The sequence below is a fragment of the Bombina bombina genome, chromosome 4, assembly GCF_027579735.1.
Source record: "Bombina bombina isolate aBomBom1 chromosome 4, aBomBom1.pri, whole genome shotgun sequence".
Taxonomy (NCBI): Eukaryota; Metazoa; Chordata; class Amphibia; order Anura; family Bombinatoridae; genus Bombina; species Bombina bombina.
In genome coordinates, this window is record NC_069502.1 from 535,462,597 (window position 1) to 535,473,028 (window position 10,432).

At 44.4% G+C, this 10,432-nt stretch overlaps 1 long non-coding RNA gene across 1 annotated transcript; it reads right to left on the bottom strand.

Annotated features, from left to right (window-relative positions):
* Positions 1-1,379: 1,379 nt before the first annotated feature.
* LOC128655470 (uncharacterized) lies at positions 1,380-4,448 on the bottom strand. The gene is made up of 3 exons (XR_008401814.1): positions 4,433-4,448; positions 3,958-4,270; positions 1,380-1,422 (listed from the first exon to the last, which is right to left on the bottom strand). It is a non-coding gene; the product is annotated as an uncharacterized LOC128655470 (long non-coding RNA).
* Positions 4,449-10,432: the final 5,984 nt, after the last annotated feature.

Here is a 10,432-nt window from a genome sequence, read left to right on the forward strand (position 1 = left end):
CCAATCCTACAAACAAAACTACTAATTGATCTATTCACCTTTTTTCTAGAGGCCTCCAGCTTCTTCACATCCCATGCTGCTCTCCAGACTGACCTGGGTTCAATGTCAGACCATACTATTACCATATCAGGGAACAACTCCCGCAACCTAACCAAATCCCTCTTAATTCTGTCCAGCAAATCCTTCTGTGATAGAAAACCTAAATCGTTCCCACCTGCATGTACAATTAGAATCGCTGGAGGCCGAAATAGCCTAGCATAATCAACAATCTTTTTTAACAATTGGTCCCACCTCAATCCTCTAGTCCCAAACCACCTCAAGTTCACTGTCTCCTCATTCATCTTCAGCTGTGTTCCCTGATCTGTACTTGCCGCTGCCTTCCGGGCCCAATAAATGTAAGAATGCCCCACAATCCAACAATGTACTGGACCTGTCAAGACAAAATAAAAACCTAAACTCTCATATCAGGCCTGACATAAGACTTAAAACAACCAGACTTCCAGCCACCAATTCTCTTAATCACACTCTCACCCAAACCTAAATTGGCCGCCTCCGTCGCCGCCCCAATTCGAAAAGAATGAGTACCAAACTCCTCAGCCACATAGCCCAAACTTGACAACACCTTTCTAAACACAGCCAAAAACTGAAAGCGCGAGAGACTTGAACCATCTTGATGCACAAATAAAGGCAAAAAACCAACTGGGCGCACCTCCAAAAAGGCCTCCAATACCAACACTGGACAACAACTCCCTTTAGTCTCATTAATCTGGATCCACCTCCCCACCCCTTTTTGATCCGTCTTCGATTTCCTCAACCACACCCACAACACCTTATCCTTGATAGATACATCTCGTGCCCACAAACCTCCTAAATCATGCCTATTAGCTCCAACTAATTCTGATATACGAAAAGCACCAAAAAAGGCCAACACAAAAGCAGCCCGAAATAAAAGAAATTCAAACTTAGATGAACATACAACTCTTAGAGAACCTAATATCTGTCTTAAGGTATCAAATACCACCGGACGTCTCCTATCATTACACACCTGACCTTTACATAAACCTCTTACAGCCAACCGAATGACAAACAACTTTGTCAAATCCTGCATTCTCAACAACTTAAAAAGGAAACTCATAGCTGCAATAGACTTTTGAACTTTTGACTTAGACCATCCCGAACTTCCCCATTCACCCACCCATGCTAAGAAATCACTATCCCACCCCTCATTGGCAGACCTCATTCTTCTTCCAGACACATATTGAAACCAATGCCTCCACACAGATATATATGCCACCCAGGTACCTTGAGCTAGTGCTCCCCTGGCAAAACGGATTAGATCCAGGATTTCAGATCCCACAGCTCTGGCGGACATCCAACACCCTCCTTCTCCGCATCTGGAGCCACTTCCCAGAACCTTTCCCACTGAAAGCGAGAAAGAGCATCAGCAATGACATTCTGGTAACCTGGAACATGAACAGCACGAAATAAAACATTCATTTGCATACAGTCCAACACAAACAACCTCAAAAGTCGCACCACAGGCAACGAGCTAGATGTAAGTCTATTAATTGCGAATACAACTCCCAAGTTATCTGTGTGGAAAACCACCTTTTTGTTCCTAAGCAGATCTTTCCACACTTTTACTGCGACCACCAACGGGAACAATTCAAGAAAGACCAAATTCTTATTGAGGCCAGCTTGTTTCCACTCCACCGGCCATAAACCTGCAGACCAATGCCCCTGAAAAAAGGCGCCATACCCCACGGAGCCAGCTGCATCAGTATACAAATGAAGATCATAATTCGAGACTGCCAAACCTTGCATTATCTCGCAGCCATTAAATTTTTCCAGAAAAACCAACCAGATTTTTAAATCCTCTTTTAGCTCCTTACCCAACCGAATCCAATGGGATGGGTTCTTCACACCAACTGTCGCTAAAGACAACTTCCTACAGAAAACTCTCCCAACCGGAATAATCCTGCAGGCAAAATTTAGCTTGCCTACTAGGGATTGAACTTCTTTAAGCATGAGTTTTTTCTTTTTAAAACAGCTCTGAATGCAATTTTTTAAGTCAAACACCTTGTCCAAAGGCAAACGGCATTCCATACTTACAGAATCAATTTCAATGCCCAAAAAACTCAAAACTGTCTGAGGGCCTTCAGTCTTTTCATGAGCTATAGGAATGCCAAAATCAGATGCCACATTAAAGAAGTGTTCCATCAGTTGCGCACAATCTTCAACCCCTGCCTTGCCTACAAAAAGGAAGTCGTCAAGGTAATGCACCACTGACTTCAAACCTGAAACTTGCCTAACGACCCATTCCACAAAAGTGCTAAACTTTTCAAAATACGCACATGATATGGAACAACCCATTGGCAGACACAAGTCCACGTAAAAGGCCCCATCAAAATAACAGCCCAATAAGTGATGACAAACCGGATGTACAGGTAAAAGCCGAAAGGCTGCTTCCACGTCCACCTTCCCCAACAAAGCACCCACACCCGCTGCCGACACCAATCTAACCGCCTGATCAAATGATGCATACCTAACTGCAGACTCATCAGGATCAATACCGTCATTTACCGACGAACCTTTCGGGAAAGACAGATGGTGGATCAGACGAAACTGACCAGCCACTTTTTTGGGGACCACCCCCAGTGGAGAAACCCTCAAATTCTTAAATGGCGGGTGACTGAAAGGCCCTGCCATTCTACCCAATGCAACTTCCTTGACCAATTTACCTCGGACAACCTCCGGAAATTCTTTAGCAGACTTTAAATTCCCCGAAATTTGACAAGCCACCCCTTCCTCAAAAGGAATCCAAAAACCAGAACTGAACCCCGTTAATAACAACTCCGCATCCCTCTCTTTCCCCCTCACCTTAGCGTAACGCTCTAGCCAAGGAACCATCCTTCTTACCTTCACCGGGGTCTTGGCCCTTAAAAGCAACCTCTCCTGCCTTTCCACTGCCACCTTTCTTGAAACATTTGGTCCAAGGGTGGGTTCCCTCACAACCGGAACAAGCATGCTTGTATTTGCATCCGGTACCGAACTTACATACTCCTTCATTGTACTGAAAGCACAATCCTTTCCTAATGGCCACTGCCGCACCTCCTCCAGAGACTCCCCCGGATGGGCTGTTACCCCCAGCATTTCCTCCCCCGAAACCACGAAAGGACCCACGCATCGGAGTCATCAACTCTAACCATATCCCCATATCCCGGTCATCCCAACGCATCTCCGGTCTTACAGCCAGGCGCTGACGAAATTGTTCATCATACCGCCACCACGCCAATCCCCCGTAAGTGCGGTAAGCCCCTGATATCTCGTCATAATAGCAAAAAAGAGCTGAACACTGATCTGAAAATTTTTCACCAATTACAGCCGCTAAAATACAAAATGCTCTCGACCAATTTGAAAGTGTTTTGGGTATTTTACGGTAACGTTTCTTGCGTTCATCCTCTTCTTTTTTCTCCTTATCCTTTGTGTCCTCCTTGATCTCCATCATCTGTTCAAGTGGTAATAATGAAAACAGCTCTAAATATTCCCGTTTCCATATTTTTTCTTTTATATCTTGCGTCAAATGAATCCCCAGTGGACCGATTGAGCATAAGCATGGTCTTCTCATCGCGCTCTCTGGAACTTTCACGATGTCCCCCGAAGAAATCATGTCTTTTTTCTGCCCTTTGGTCCCTTCAATTACTTGACCGCTGTCACCCGAACCCGACACCCCTACTGCAGCAAGAACCACACTTCCCGTCTCTGAAACCACTCCTGGTACAGGAGCCCCACTTCCCGAACCCCCACTCCATGCTAACGCAACATTCCCTCCCTGAGCTTCCGGTTGCTTCTCAAATTTTGCCAATAAATCCTTTAAACCGCTCACCAAAGCCTGCTGCGCATTTCCTCCAACATGCTCACTACCATGCACACTCACAATTCTTGTAGCACCCTCACCTGTGGGCCTGGGCGCCGTAGCTGGCTGAGCTGCTCCAGATTCCCTCGCCTGTTCTGCTCCAATCACCGCTGGTTGAGGCCTAATTACATGTTCCCGAGTCCTCTGCGCCCTCCGTCTGTGCGAAGATGACCTAGATCTTCTCCTCCTCCCATTCCTTTCCGCAGTTCTTTCCAACCTTCCCCATGTAGGAGAACGCCTTTCCTGACGATGCCGCACTCTCTCTTTAGGCGACCGGGATCTACCACGACGCCGTACATCACCAGACCTCCTAGGACTGTGGCGCTCACGGGTATCCCTACCGTGAGGCCGTATCTGTGGAGAGGAGACAGTGAAAGGCCTATTATGACATCCCTCCCTATCACTCCTAACACTCGCTACCCCAGACATAGCCACTGAGTCTCCCACACCTTGTTTCCCCATCAAACCTGGTGATAAAGCCCTTATTAACTGTTCCAAAGTGGCCAGGTCCCCTACCTGCCGTTGAACCACCAGTCCCGCTGAGGTGCCTTCCCCGGGATCTTCCATATCCAAATCACTGTATGTATAATCAAAACACAATGCATCTCCCTCCATGTCATGCCCTGACGGAACAACAGAAATATCTGTCCCACCGCCCACCTGGGCCCTTCCTTCCTGAACTAAACCTGCAGGAGATAAACACAATACATCAATTCCCCTATTTTCCTTTTTTCCCTTACCTTTACCAGATTGCTTTCCCCCCCTCAAATTGCTTTTACCCTTTCCCCTCATGCAAACCCCTTTTACATTATAACTTTTTCCTTCACTGTTTAATTGCCCCACACTACCTCTCCCCACCCCACAGCCCGCTTCAATTTGAACCTTACCTGATCTATTACCTTTTACTGACTTCCTCACACTTTTTAACCCCCTCCTAGAAACTCCCTGTACAGACTGACTCTCCTTAATACTCCCTATAACCCCTTCATTAACATCCAAACCTTTAAAAACAGCCTTTTTTGCAGCCCCCACTTTATCCCTCTCCAAAGCTAATATTGTGCCTTCACTATCCCCTTCAACCAGCTCCCGCATTTCATGTGAGGCAACAGGATTTAAGTCCTTTGCCGCAGACCTCTCCTGACAAGTGCGAATGGTTAAAGGATCCCTAACCAATTCAAATACTCCTGATGTTCCTAAATTCTGCCCTGACAACGACATTTCACCCATATGATCAAGGCCCAGCCCACTCCCTTCAATTGTCCTACCTGCCGTAGAACCGGTCCGGTTAGCCGCCTCCTCAGATTGCACTCCTTCCAACGACCTCCGTACCGGCCTTTCACGACTTCTCCTCTGTTCAACCGCCACAGCTTTGGACCCTCCCCCCCGCCGGGGGGCACCGACACCGCTGTTCCCGATTTCTGGTGACAAGCGAACCGGAGGCCTAGACCGCCTCCGCGACCTGCCGTCACTGGTCCCTTCTGAAGTGGCTCCCGGGAGATTGGCCGCCGCCAAATAATCCCGGAGCCATGCTGTCCCGCGTGCTGCCGCCATCCTGTTCACCTCTTCCAATAGTAATTCCATTCTCTAAGGCCTATCCAAACGCAAGGTACAAAATTTTCCCTTGCGTTTGTATAAGCTACAGAGGACTGGAATATTCCCGCCCAAGCACCAAGTAACCGTTACTTGGCTCCGCCCCCAACATTAGACGGCTCCATTCGCCAGAATAGGGGTCACATTCCCCTCCGTCGAATTCTTTCCTCCAGGGAGTCCGGAAGCAGGTTTAAGACTGCTGACAGAATAAATATATTAAATGTACCGAAAACTAAAGTCAGGGAGAAAATCATAAAGTGTGCACATCGGGCAGTAAGCTGTCATCAAATTCATGCACTTATAGTACATCCTTTCAAGTCCCTATAGTATAGTCATATCTACCCGATGCCGGTTCTGCAGGAACACATCTGCCATCTACCATGCACCACAGAGAAGGTCCCATTATAAAAGGTATATCCAATGCCGACACACTGATATAGGAAGACCCTACGGAAGCTTCTGGGCAAATCTAGTGGATAGTAGGTGACCGTTCCATATGGGTTCTTGTAGGTCCCTGGCCAGTACGTTCTCCTGCGAACCCGGAAATTCAGAGAGGCTGTCATTTCAACAATTATTAGCGGAGCCACCAGGTCTGTAGAGTCGTGCTCAGATGCGACAGAATTGTACACACGGGAGCCGGCAGCTCTCCCCTGCACAACCATGCAGCAGCCATGAAGAGTGCAATTGTGAAACGTGGACGAGCCCTCTGGGTCATAAACATCTCCCGGGTTTTCTTTCTGGTCTTCGTTACCTTGCGGCCACCCCATCTCCCGACAGGGAGGCTGCTCCAGGCATATGTCATTGTTGTCCCGCAGAGCCAGTGTAGCATCGGCTCCGTTGCCGACAGACAGTAGAACCTCACTTCTCCTCGCCGTGTTGCAGCAAAGGTATATAAGCCTGTCCAGCCTGGAGCATGTTTTACGCTCGAGATCCTCCATGAGGGATTGGAAAACAGCCCCCAGCTCTTCCATAGTAGCAGGAGTTATCGGGCATTATTATAAGTTAGTAGCCGTCCTGAAAGTAGCAAATTAGTCTCTGTGTAGTATAGAAGGAGATTTGCAAATATCTCCACATACCCGGTTCCCCAGGGGGGGGGGGGGTGCTGAGGAATTCCGCCAAGAATAAACTGCAGCAATCCAGTCTGAGGTTGCACAATAAAAGTATTGCCTTAGCCAGCAAACTATTCCCTTTCTGGTGATTCAAGATTTTATGCTGGATGGCATCCGAATATATTAATTACATGGCAGAATGTAATTTAATCTGCCAGAGCTCCCAGTTTTGCGGCCATCTTCAGCCTAAGCCCGGACACGCCCCCATAGATAGTTTTTATAAGTAAATCAAAAGCTTTATTCCTGTTTAATCAGAGTGTACTTTGGACACGTTTTTTTCTGAAATCCCCAGTAGTGAAGGGGTTAAGGCTTACTGACACCATAACCACCTGCTTGTTAAAGGGGCATGATTCAAACAGAACATACAATTTTAAGCAACTTTCCAATGTACATCTAGTATCTAATTTGTTTAATTATCTTGTTATCCTTGATAGGTTTAGTGGCAGCAATGCACTACTGGGATCTAGCTGCTGATTGGTGGTGCACACATATGCCTCTTGTCATTGGCTGACAAGATGTGTTCAGCTAGTACCCAGTAGTGCATTGCTGCTGCTTCAACAAATGATACCAAGAGAATTATGCAAATTTGATAATAGAAGTGTGAATGTTGTTTAAAATTGTTTGTTCTATCTGAATCATAAAAGAAAAAAATGGTTTAATTTCCCTTTAAGGCCTCTTGACACCTTACTGCATCCCATTGAGACTATCTACCAGCTGCCTCCTGATTTTTTTTTTTTTTTAATGATAAATGTACCCCCATGCCTCTTTAAGACTAACTTATCCTTAAAGACTATCTACCAGCCTTTAACCCACCCCTTTAAGATTATCTACAGTCTACCCATTTAAGAATATCTACCCCCTGTCCCTTTAAGAGTATCCCTATAAAAATACTTGACCCCTATCCTCTTTCCCTTTAACACTTTCAGTCTACCCCCTGCCCTTTTAAGACTACCTTGCCTCTTTAGAACGGTCTACCTCTACTACGTCCCCGTTTTAAAATGACCTGACCTACATATAGTGGCATAATAGTCTAAAAACTACCAACCCCACACCACAGTGTGTTTAGCCCCTGCAAAAAAGTGCACCTTGGAAACCGCCATTGATCTAATCAGCAGTGCGAGCTGTAAATCTGATCTACCATGCACTTAACCTCTTTGCGGAAGTAAAATACACAGTAGTGTAGGGTCAATAGTCTTAAAATTACATGCTCTAATGAATTAAAGCATATCATTTTTTGACTAATATGGCCATCTAACCCCTTTTCCTTTAAGACTACTTGACCATTTGCTCCTGTTAAGTCTGTCTGAATTCTACCCTGATCATTAAGAAAACCTGGGGGTCGGTCCGATAAATATCGTCGCCCGCAAAAGCTGGCGACGCCAATATTTGCGCGGGTTTGGTATCACATTTACGGCGTAACCTAGAAGTTACGCGCGTATATTTCTGCCGTCGCCCGTAGTTTTTTGGGCCATAGGCAGGTATACCAAACCCGCGCAATTTGGTATCCAATATACAGCGTAAGGACTTACGTGGCGAAAATGGAGAAATCTTACTCCAATTTCATCTCGCCACAAAAAGCAGCCGTAAGAAGCCTTACGCTGACTATTGGAGCCCCGTAACTCCCTAACCTGGCTGCTAAAATAAACCTAACATCTAACGCATGCGCAATGTCTATCTCCCTGTCAACCGTGATCCCCCGCCGCAATCCCTAATAAAGTATTTAACCCCTAAACCGCCGCCATCTACATAAACTAACCCCCTACTGTGAGCCCCTAAAACCGCCACCATCTAACTGATCTATCCCCTAATGTGAACCCCTAAAACCGCCACCATCTAACTGATCTATCCCCTAATGTGAACCCCTTACACCGCCACCATCTATATTAAAATTATTAACCCCTAATTTAATCTACCTACCCCGCCGCCAGCTATATTATCTATATTAACCCTAAGTATATTATAGTTAATATAGTTATTACATTATATATATTAACTATATTAACCCTAATTATATTAGGGTTAATATAGTTACTATAGTATTTATATTAACTATATTAACTCTATCTAACCCTAACACCCCTAACTAAATTCTTATTAAATAAATCTAATTCATATTATAAACTAAAATATTCCTATTTAAATCTAAATACTTACCTATAAAATAAACCCTAAGATAGCTACAATATAATTAATAATTACATTATAGCTATGTTAGGGTTTATATTTATTTTACAGGTAAATTGTTAATTATTTTAACTAGGTATATAACTATTTAATAGCTACCTACTTAAAATAATTACCCAATTACCTGTAAAATAAATCCTAACCTAAGTTACAAATACACCTACACTATCAATAAATTAAAAAAACTACAAATATCTATCTAAAAATACAGTTAAATAAACTAAACTAAATTACAAAAAAAAACAAACACTAAATTACAAAAAATAAAAAAAAGATTACAAGATTTTTAAGCTAATTACACCTATTCTAAGCCCCCTAATAAAATAATAAACCCCCAAAATAAAAAAAATTCCCTACCCTATTCTAAATTAAAAAAAAGTTCAAAGCTCTTTTACCTTACCAGGGCCTTTTGTGGGGGCATGCCCCAAAGAAAACTGCTCTTTTGCCGGCAAAAAAAAAAACAATACCACCCCCCCCCCCAACATTACAACCCACCACCCACATACCCCTAATCTAACCCAAACCCCCCTTAAATAAACCTAACACTACCCCTCCTGAAGATCTCCCTACCTTGTATTCACCCCGCCGGGAAGAACTCCTCATCCGATCCGGGCGATGTCTTCCAGCAAGCGGCAGTGAAGTCTTCTTCCATCCGGGCGATGTCTTGAAGCAAGCGGCAGAGAGTCTTCTTCCATCGGCGATGTCTTCAAGCAAATCGGCATCTTCAATCTTCTTTGTTCGCTCCTCCGCCGCGGAGCATCCTTCCGGCACGACGACAGATTAAGGTAGATTTTTCTACCTTAATTCCGATTGGCTGATAGAATCCTATCAGCCAATCGGAATTCAACGGACGCCATCTTGGATGACGTCATTTAAAGGAACCTCATTCGTCGGGAAGTCGCCGTGCCGGATGGATGCTCCGCGGCGGAGGAGCGAACAAAGAAGATTGAAGATGCTGATTTGCTTGAAGACATCGCCGATGGAAGAAGACTCTCTGCCGCTTGCTTCAAGACATCGCCCGGATGGAAGAAGACTTCACTGCCGCTTGCTGGAAGACATCGCCCGGATCGGATGAGGAGTTCTGCCCGGCGGGGTGAATACAAGGTAGGGAGATCTTCAGGGGGGTAGTGTTAGGTTTATTTAAGGGGGGTTTGTGTTAGATTAGGGGTATGTGGGTGGTGGGTTGTAATGTTGGGGAGTGGTATTGTGGTTTTTTTTTGCAGGCAAAAGAGCAGTTTTCTTTGGGGCATGCCCCCACAAAAGGCCCTTTTAAGGGCTGGTAAGGTAAAAGAGCTTTGAACTTTTTTTAATTTAGAATAGGGTAGGGAATTTTTTTTTATTTTGGGGGTTTATTATTTTATTAGGGGGCTTAGAATGGGTGTAATTAGCTTAAAAATCTTGTAATCTTTTTTATTTTTTGTAATTTAGTGTTTGTTTTTTTTTTGTACTTTAGTTTAGTTTATTTACTTGTATTTTTAGATAGATATTTGTAGTTTCTTTAATTTATTGATAGTGTAGGTGTATTTGTAACTTAGGTTAGGATATATTTTACAGGTAATTGGGTAATTATTTTAACTAGGTAGCTATTAAATAGGTAATAACTATTTAATAGCTATTATACCTAGTTAAAATA